This window comes from Ranitomeya variabilis, chromosome 5 (genome assembly GCF_051348905.1).
Source record: "Ranitomeya variabilis isolate aRanVar5 chromosome 5, aRanVar5.hap1, whole genome shotgun sequence".
NCBI classification, from domain to species: domain Eukaryota; kingdom Metazoa; phylum Chordata; class Amphibia; order Anura; family Dendrobatidae; genus Ranitomeya; species Ranitomeya variabilis.
The window spans coordinates 668,238,800-668,249,792 of record NC_135236.1 but is presented as its reverse complement, the minus strand read 5'-3'; positions in this window follow the sequence as shown (position 1 = coordinate 668,249,792).

Below are 10,993 nucleotides of genomic sequence, written 5' to 3'. Positions count from 1 at the left end.
ATGAGGGATCGTCCTAGAAGCGAGCTTAGCGATGGAGAGAAAAGACAGGGTCAGAACAGGTATTGCCTGTTTTGAAAATTGATGTGCAAGCTGGAAATAACTTGGATGTGCTGGGTAAAGGACCAAGTAAAGCCGTTGTTGTTAAAGTTGAGCTGGACTGTCTCTCTCTTTGTGTGACACCGACGACAAGGAGCCTTCAATGGAGCAGAAGAGAACTTGACAATGCTGGACCTGTAAACACAGGTATGCTGACTAAGGAGCAACGTGTTTATGTGAGGGGAGGCCAGGGTGCGAGGAAATGGGAGTCCTCAGCCATGACTATCACCCTGGCCATCCCTTGCATAGCGTCGGTGTCTGTTTCTTCTGCCTCACTCCCCCGGCAGAGACACCGGCTTACTCACTGTTGCGTCCCTTACTGTCTCCCCTTTCTGGGTCAGCGGCTGCCCGGAGTGCGCACATGCTTGCTAGTACTCAGGTCCCAGTTCACATATCCAGTATACCAATCCTGTATCAGCTCTGCCAACCTGCCTGTCTATCAGCTGTGTCTGCCTGCCTGTCTATCAACCACGCCCACCTGCACTTGCCTACCAGGATATCTATTGTGTCTGCCAGCACTTGCCTGTGTCTGTCATGCCAGTCACTGTACTTGCCATGCCAGTCAATACTTGTCCAGTCCACCATCTCTGCCTCCAGTCCATTGGGGGCTCAGCTGCCATCCGCCTGAGGTCAGTCCTGGTGTAGCACCTGATCCCACCTCCTTCATCTCTCCTCGGATCGGAGTATCATCAGATGCCATGTATCCGAGGTTGGACTTGGTGAGGCACCTAGTTACTCCCCTCATGGCGTTCCTTGGTCCATGGCACAGTGGTTCCACCACCCAGCCCATTACAAACACTATTGATGCCAAACTTACTGGATTGTAGTTGCACAAATCCATATTATCCTCCTGAATATCGGATGATGTGGTATTGTATATCAATACCACATCATCCACCTTTCAATCTTGTGACCGTGTTACAAGAGAGTTTAAGAAGATGAGCTACACTGGTCAGTAAACTACTAAGCTCAACTCCCTCAATATCCGTGGATGAAGGTCATCTGGCTCTGAGACTTGATCAATATTTAATATGCACAGACATAGCCGTACTTCTTCTCCTGTTAAGTTCATTACATTAAGTGGTGAACCTTGCTTGTTGTTTTGCTGAATGATATCTGGCACAGGTAGTTCACGTCTATTATCTCGGCCTTTTCTTTATCCTCCACAATTATATTACTATAATCATCTTTTATGGGGCCAATATATTTTCTATTTGGTATTAACATAGTTATAACATTTTATATTGTATTTTACTCGCGCTGTGGTTGATGTGCAAGTTAGGATATGACCATGCAACTATGCAATAGATAAGAGAGGGAGTTTTAATTAATCATGTTGAGGTACGTCCAGGACCCGCGTGGCGTTTTCGTTCGTGTGATCGCGCGGTCATGTGGTATCGATGCAATCTAGTACGGTGTGAGAAGAGGTCCACTAATTAGAAGTTCCTCGACGTGCGCATAGGTACTGCCAGATCTGATCTACTAAGGCCGGGGCAGCGCTTCAACAGTTGATACTTTCCAGCTGCCACACTGCTATCGGCAAGCTACTCTTTTCATCTACTTACCAAGACCCCTATATCTGGAATCAACTATTATTGAGACATCAAGGGGATCTCCTGCAACCACGGGCTTCTTTATATCACCACAGGTAAAATACCATTCTATTTCTAACTCTGTGGATTTGAAGTGCTTGCATTTCTCCTAGGCCTGTATTGAACCCCTATTGAGCTCTTTAATGTAAACACAGCCTTTGGATTCTCCAAGTGACATATATAACTGTGATGAAATGGTTGCTAACTGGTGATCATTGACAGCCTGTGTAATAACACACAGCAGCTTTCTTTTTTTTATTTATTAAAAAAGGGTCCAAAAATTATCCCTTTTACTTTTGTGATCAGTAACATTATTCTGCCATTGCCTGTAAGTTCATAAGAATGATTGACATTTCCGTTAGAGGGGGTAGTTTAGAATTCACCTGCTTGGGCCTGTGGTCTACGGGAAACTTAATTTACCATAATTTTTTTTATAAATGAGGCATACAAGGTCCTGGACTTGATGACAGCCAACCATACTTGTGCCAATGACACTGAGTCTTTGGATGGTATTAGTGCCAAGAAATGAAGAATGCATATTTGAGAATTATATTGTAGCTAAAGAACCACCAATTAGGAATTAGCCTTACCTAATGTAAATTGAATTCTGTTGAACCTGAAATCCTTGAAGAAGTGATGACTTCTCAAGATTACATTAATATCGATTCATCACCTCTTTAAGATGTATTTGACAGCAGTGAGCTCCTGTCTCCTAAGCTACTTGACATTACAGTAGTTTCATAGTGATTACAATGAGTATAGGTATAGAGGAAACACTACATAGCCTTTTATGCTCAAAGTCCTGGGCACATGGCCAATCCTACACAGAGTTTTTTTTCAAAAAACTGCATTAATATAATACGACACATTTTTGTTTGCCAAATTAAAAAATTGTTTCTCTTTCAGTGAAATCTACTGGAGTGACATCCCCCTGTAGGACCCTAAACATGATTAAAAACAGAGTCCTAATGGGGATAGTCATCTCAGCTGGCTTGGCATTGATGGTGAACTTGGACATGTGGGAGTTCAGTCTACACACAAACAGACCATTTAAACCATGTTTCTTGGACACACGAAAGACTAACTGAGAGAACAGAGGTATAGTATGAAGAATATAGAAAGAAGTAGCTCAGAATGATGATGTTCGCGATCATCAGTAGTATTATCCCTGACCCAAGCTTGATTTCCGCCTCTTGATTTGCCCTCAGATTGCCAATACCGATAATAGAGCAACTACCGCAATGGCTGACAGCCAGCTAGGCATTTGAATCATGTTCTCCATCTTCTCTTACTCCAAGTCATCTGAGTATCGAGGCTGACTGTCCATCTCATCCAATTTTTTGTGACTTTTGCCATTTTCCTCCCACTTTCATGTCAGGACAGGGGCGTGATACTGCAGCTTGTCTAATCAACGAGGTGTGTGTGTGTGTCTCCAATTGGCAAACGTAAAATGGTCTGCCATCGGTGCGCTGCCTGTGATTTTCATGGACCCATATACAGATCAAAAATAGACAGTATGCAAAAAATACAGACATATACACAGCTCAATAGATCATAACTGGTATGTTTTTATCCATGAAAGCTATGTACGTAACACATATGTAACAAAGGGAAGTCTGAATGAGGCCTAAACGAAAGGACTAAATACCTATCACAGTTCAGCTGCACCCTGTGTCTAAATAGTTGAACATGACCTTTGGTTTATGAGTATCAGAGAAATAGGATCTGAGAGAAGAGCTGCTCTGCTCCTTCTGTCTGAGCACTTATACAGATCCTGTAACGCTGAGATGTGGACACAACTTCTGCCGGGTCTGTATTGGTCGTGTGCTGGATACACAGGACGAGTCTGGAGTTTATTCCTGTCCTGACTGCAGAGAAGAGTTTCAGGAGCGGCCGGCAATGATGAGGAACTTAGCTCTGTGTAAAATAATGGAGGATTTACTGTTTACTCCACCAACACAGGAGATCACTGGGATCTACTGCACTTACTGTGTGGACTCTCCTGTACCTGCTGTTAGATCCTGTCTACTCTGTGAGGCTTCTCTGTGTGATAAACACCTGAGAGCTCACAGCAAATCACCAGAACACGTCTTATCTGATCCCAGCACTTCTCTGGAGAAAAGGAAATGTTCTGTCCATGAGAAGATCCTGGAATATTACTGCACCGAGGACGCTGCTTGTATCTGTGTGTCCTGCAGTTTGGCCGGAGAACATTCGGAAACCGGGTGGAGATGCTGGATGAGGCCTCTGAGAAGAAGGAGAAACTGAGAAATAAAAGCAACAGCAGACTGAATGGCACTAGGAACACAGCCGACAATAGAGGAAATTTGTCTCAATTCACACCCTTTTATTCCAATTTTCCTGGTGACATGCGGCGTTACGCCCCACTGGTGAGATGGTGCTCAGCATATATATATGGAATAACTCAGTCTTCAAATCCACAACAAAAGAAAGAAACATATGCGGCACTCACCCAGCTTGCGTGAAACTGTAGTCTTTAATAGTCCAATCAGCTGGTTACAATCATTGCATACAGTTCGGCAGAAAACGGTGAGGGTGCGGGGTGTGTGGATGGGACGACGGCCGTTTTGCGCAGTAAAGAAGCGGTAAAAGCGCATACCGCGTGAAATGGCCATCCTCCCATCCTCACCATTTTCTGCCGAACTGTATGCAATGATTGTAACCAGCTGATTCGACTATTAAAGACTACAGTTTCAAGCAAGCTGGGTGAGTGCTGCATATGTTTCTTTCTTTTGTTGTAGAAACTGAGAAAAGTTTTGCAGAAACTGACAACAAAGAGAGTAAAGACTGAGGAAAGAGTCCGGAGCAGGAGAAAAGCTCAAGAAAAAGCAGCTGGAGAAGCCGAGAGTCACTGCCCTGTGTACAGACATCAGGAGACGGTTGGACGACCTGGAGAAGAAGGTCCTGAGTGAGATCTCCAGGCAGGAAAAGGAAGAGTCACTGTCACTGTCTGCTCTGATCCATCAGCTGGAAATAAAGAAGGACGAGCTGTCCAGGAAGATGAGACACATTGAGGAGCTGTGTAACATGACGGATCCACTGACTGTCTTACAGGATCCAGACACCGGTGACTTGTGTGATCCTGAGGAGGAGGGAGGTGGTGAGGACACAGGGGGACATGATAAACAGCCCCATGACGGAGATGACCTGGATGTGGCTGTGATCACACACATTACACACATTATGTGACGTAATATCAGGTATAAGGAGCGGGATCTATGTGGAGGTTCCTGCAGACATATTATTATTATTATTTATTGTTATAGCGCCATTTTTTCCATGGCGCTTTACATGTGAGGAGGGGTGTACATAATAAAAACAAGTACAATAATCTTGAACAATACAAGTCATAACTGGTACAGGAGGAGAGAGGACCCTGCCCGCGAGGGCTCACAATCTACAAGGGATGGGTGAGCATACAGTAGGTAAGGATAGAGCTGGTCGTGCAGTGGTTTGGTCGATCGGTGGTTACTGCAGGTTGTAGGCTTGTCGGAAGAGGTGGGTCTTCAGGTTCTTTTTGAAGGTTTCGATGGTAGGCGAGAGTCTGATATGTTGTGGTAGAGAGTTCCAGAGTAGGGGGGATGCATGAGAGAAATCTTGTATGCGATTGTGGGAAGAGGAGATAAGAGGGGAGTAGAGGAGGAGATCTTGTGAGGATCGGAGGTTGCTTGCAGGAAAGTACCGGGAGACGAGGTCACAGATGTATGGAGGAGACAGGTTGTGGATGGCTTTGTATGTCATGGTTAGGCTTTTGTACTGGAGTCTCTGGGTAATGGGGAGCCAGTGAAGGGATTGACAGAGGGGAGAGGCCGGGGAATAGTGGGGTGGATTAGTCGGGCAGCAGAGTTTAGAATAGATTGGAGGGGTGCGAGAGTGTTACAGGGGAGGCCACAGAGCAGGAGGTTACAGTAGTCGAGGCAGGAGATGATGAGGGCATGGACTAGGGTTTTTGCAGATTCTTGGTTTAGGAATGTACGGATCCGTGAAATATTTTTGAGTGGGAGGCGGCAGGAAGTGGAAAGGGTTTGGATATGTGGTTTGAAGGAGAGATCAGTGTCGAGGATTACCCCAAGACAGCGGGCTTGTGGTACTGGGGAGAGTGGGCAGCCGTTTACTGTAATGGATATGTTCGTTGGGGGGGGTCGTGTGAGAAGGGGGAAAGACGATGATTTCTGTTTTGTCCATGTTAAGTTTTAGAAATCTAGCGGAGAAGAAGGATGAAATAGCGGATAGACATTGAGGGATTCTGGTTAGAAGGGTGGTGATATCTGGTCCAGAGATGTAGATCTGTGTGTCGTCAGCATAGAGATGATACTAAAAGCCATGAGATTCTATGAGCTGTCCCAGGCCAAAGGTGTAAATGGAGAAGAGCAGGGGCCCTAGGACTGAACCTTGCGGGACTCCGACAGATAGTGGGCGAGGTGAGGAGGTGGTGTGTGAGTGGGAGACGCTGAATGTCCGGTCAGTTAGGTATGACGAGATCCAGGATAGGGCCAAGTCTGTGATGCCAAGGGATGAGAGGGTCTGCAGCAACAGGGAATGGTCCACTGTGTCAAAGGCAGAGGACAGGTCAAGGAGGAGGAGGATAGAGTAGTGCCGCTTGCTCTTGGTGGTTAATAGGTCATTGGTGACCTTAGTTAGGGCAGTTTCAGTGAAGTGGTGTGACCGGAAGCCAGATTGAAAGTGGTCGAAGAGGGAGCAGGAAGATAGATGGGAGGACAGTTCAAGATGGACGTGTTGTTCCAGTAGTTTGGAGGCATAGGGAATAAGTGATATAGGGCGATAGCTAGATACAGAGGATGGGTCAAGAGAGGGCTTTTTGAGGATAGGTGTGATTGAGGCATGTTTAAAGCTTGAGGGGAAAACACCAGTTGTTAGTGATAGGTTGAAGAGATGGGTTAGGGTTGGGATGAAGACTGTGGCGAGGTTTGGGATGAAGTGGGATGGGATCGGATCAAGTGCACAGGTGGTGAGATGTGATCTTGAGAGTAGAGTGGAGAGTCTGTCTTCTGTAATGGTGGAGAAGTTGGTTTTGGAGGTGGAGGGCTGGGTAGTTGGGAGGAAGGGTTCTGGGGGTTGTCGACTAAAACTGTCTCTGATGTTCTCAATCTTCTGCTTGAAAAATGAGGCAAAGTCTTCAGCAGAGATGAGTGGGGAGGGAGGAGGTGCTGGGGGACGGAGGAGAGAATTGAAGGTGTTGAATAACTGTTTGGGGTTGTGAGACAGGGAGGATATAAGAGATGAGAAGTAGGTTTGTTTTGCTGTGGCGAGTGTGGTCTTGAAAGTAGTGAGGGACTGTTTGAATGTGATGAAGTGCTCGTTGGAGTGGGATCTTTTCCCTCTCCGCTCTGCAGTCCTGGAAGCTCGCCTCAGTTCTTTGGTCAGGCGGGTGTGCCAGGGCTGTCTGTTGATTTTGCGAGCTTTGGTATGTGTGAGAGGGGCAAGAGATTCCAAAGCTGCAGTTATTGTGGTGTTGTATAGAGCGGCAGCGTCATCCGCATTGTGTAGGGAGCTTATGTCTGTGAGAGGGAGGAGGGATTCAGAGAGTGAGTGTAGATCAAGGTGTTTAAGATTTCTGCGAGGGTGTGCAAGTTTGTGGGGTGGGGATTGTAGACAAGGAGTGGAGAGAATGTGAGTAGATTGTGGTCAGAAAGAAGAGGAGGTGAGTTAGAGAGCTAAGATAGGGAGCAGAGGCGGGTGAAGATGAGATCCAGTGTGTGACCATCTTTGTGAGTGGCTGTAGAAGACCATTGAGCAAGGCCAAAGGAGGAAGTGAGAGATAGAAGTTTAGTGGCAGCTGAGAGGGGAGTGTCAATGGGGATGTTGAAGTCGCCCATGATGATAGTGAGGATGTCAGCGGTGAGGAAATGGAGTAGGCAGGTGGTGAAGTGGTCAGAGAAGGTGGTGGCTGGCCCTGGGGGACGGTAGATGACAGCCAGTTTCAGGTTGGAGGGGGAGTAGATGCACACGGAGTGCTCCTCAAAGGAAGGGAGGATAACAGAGGGCGGAAGTGGGATTGGGGTGAAGGAGCAGTTATCTGACAGGAGAAAACCAACTCCTCCGCCATGCTTGCTGTTGGGGCGAGGGGTGTGAGAGAGGTGGAATCCAGCATAGGAAAGCGCGGCTGGAGAGGCTGAGTCAGAGGGGGTGAGCCAGGTTTCAGTGATGCCGAGGAAGGAGAATTTGTTATTGATAAAGAGGTCGAGGATAAATGACAGTTTATTGCAGACAGAGCGTGCGTTCCATAGTGCTCCAGATAGGGAAATTGGGGGAGTGGGGGCTGGATGAATGGGTATGAGGTTACTGTGGTTGCGAAGATGTGTAGAGGATCGTGGCAGGGGATTAGAAATGAGTGTGGGGATGTGATGAGGAGGGCCAGGATTTGGGGATATGTCACCAGCAATGAGGAGCAGCAGACAGAGCGTTAGAAGGTGGGAGCAGGATAGGACATGATGTGGCCGTGTGTGTCTGGAGAGAAAGGATTGTATGTGGGGGAATAGTTCTGTGGAGGAGGTGAGGTGGCTGGGGAGGATGGAGGAAGAAATGATTAGTTCCTTACTAGGTGGAGGGATTACTGGAGATAGGAAGAAATAAAGTAGTATGGGGATGAATGTTAACAGAAAGCGAAACATTATAGTAGTTTTCTATTCCTTTATCTTCCAGTCAATTCCAGTCCAATTCTAGTCTAATTCATAGCAATTAAAAATCTGCAATTTAAAATATGCAATTTCTAAGATGGTCAGACACGTCTGGTCAGACTCATGGCTTTGAATTTATGTTATGGGATGTAACCACAGCTTCTAATAATCTCCTTATATCAGACGACCTGAAAACTGAAATCTGGACAAAAAAGAAAAGGAATCATTCAGAAACAGCAGAAGGATTTCAATATCCTCAGGTGATGAGCAGGAGAGGATTTACCTCAGGAGGACATTACTGGGATGTGGAGGGCAGTAAATCAGGGAGTTGGAGTGTGGGGATGTGTTATCCCAGTATAGACAGAAGGGGAGGTCAGTCAGGGGCAGATTATCAGAGGGTCAATATGGGCGGTAGCCCAGGGCCCAGTGGTGTGGGGGGGCCCTGGGCTACCGCACAGATTGACCCTCTGATAATCCGCCCGAGTATGCCCGCCGCCGCCGGCATTTAAGTGCCCCGTATCGGGCCCCTTCTCATCTGCTCACCGGGCCCCTTCTGGCGCTACGGCGGTTTCCTATTGACGTGCGGGCGCGCGCCCGCACGTCAATAGTTAACAACAGCCGCCAGCCAATTGGAGGCTGGCAGCTGAAGTCGGCCGCAGCGCACACGTCGCCGGCGTCTGACGTCATTGTCAGTCGCCGGCGAGTGTGCGCTGCTGGAGGGAGCTCGCCGCTTGGAGCGCTGGTCAGGTGAGGAGACTCTGGGTTTTTTTTTGTTTTTTTTTATAAGATAACGGTGGATACACTGGGGGCAATGCTGGAGGACACACAGGGGCAATGCTGGAGACACTGGGGCAGATTGCTGGACACACTGGGGGCAATGCTGGAGACACTGGGGCAGATTGCTGGACACACTGGGGCAATGCTGGAGACACTGGGGCAGATTGCTGGACACACTGGGGCAATGCTGGAGACACTGGGGCAGATTGCTGGACACACTGGGGGTAATGCTGGAGACACTGGGGCAGATTGCTGGAGACACTGGGGCAATGCTGGAGACACTGGGGCAGATTGCTGGACACACTGGGGCAATGCTGGAGGACACACTGGGGCAGATTGCTGGAGGACACACTGGGGCAGATTGCTGGAGACACTGGGGCAATGCTGGAGACACTGGGGCAGATTGCACACTGGGGCAATGCTGGAGGACACACTGGGCAGACTGCTGGACACACTGGGGCAGATTGCTGGAGACACTGGGGCAGATTGCTGGACACACTGGGGCAATGCTGGAGGACACACTGCGGCAGACTGCTGGAGGACACACTGGGGCAGATTGCTGGAGACACTGGGGCAATGCTGGAGACACTGGGGCAGATTGATGGACATTCAGAGCCCCAGAGTCCTGGTCGTTGCAGTACTGTGGCTCCGCCGCTATGGGGGGCTATGGTACGTCTGATGGCACTGAAGGAGTTCATCTGACCAGGTATCACATACACCAATACATTTCACAGTCTGGCCTCCAGGGGGAGCTAAGGGTATTATTCATTAGGCCACTCCTCACAGTCTGGTAAAACTGGGGGTTAGGCAGGAAGTTAGAGAGAACGCTGACTGGGTTGGAACCAGGCAACACCTTGTGGCAGAGGGTGTTGTAGGGGAAGATTCGGTAGGGTCCCTGTCAGGGGTGGGATCCTGACAGAGGCCTGGCAATTAGAGAGAAAGCTACGGGACCGCGCATGCACTTCATAGCGGCGGTGCCCTAAGAAAGGACAAGAAGCGAGATTTATTGTGCTGAGTGAGAAACGAGATCAACGCAACAGGGAGAATACCAGTAGGAGTCGTGCTGTTAGACCGAGGCAACATCCTACTGAGGCATAGATAACCGGTGGCTGGAACGCCAAGGAAGTACAGAGCTCTAAGCATTACTTCAAACCAACGGCAGGACAGAGGGCTATAGGCTGGCTGTCTCACCTACATCACCTACGCAGACATAGGGGGCAACCTTTGGAGAGGGGCGACTCTAGGGTCCCGGAAGAGCTCCGAGCCTTCCCGTCATACGGGTGCGTCCTACCATAAGATCTGGGGGACGAGAATAAGAAGAACATCAGAATCGAGTTGTTGTGAGGGAACACGAGGAACAGACACAACAGTTGTGGGGACTATCCCGTAAGCACAGCAGGGGAGGACCACAACACACAAGCGCTAGAAGGTAGGCACAGATTTCCACCTGCAACGGGAACTCTGAAGGTGCCATCGGACCGGCCGGACTTGCGCAGCCCGGTTAACCGTATTCCGGACTGAGGACCCAGAAGCCTTCAGTAAAGAGGTAAAGAGACTGCAACCTGGTGTCCTCGTTATTTACTGCACCGCACCACTACCACCATCCACACCTATTATTTGGGGCGCCCCTCAGCAGGGTCACGGACCGGGCCTAGCCACCGTGACAACCCCCAGAGCAGAGACTCAGAGGCCCGGTACCGGGTACCCCTCGGCCCTGCGGCAGTGGGGGCGCTGCAGACACACTGGTGCAATGCTGGAGGACACACTGGGGCAGATTGCTGGAGGACACACTGGGGCAGATTGCTGGAGACACTGGGGCAGTGCTGGAGACACTGGGGCAGATTGCTGGAGACACTGGGGCAGATTGCT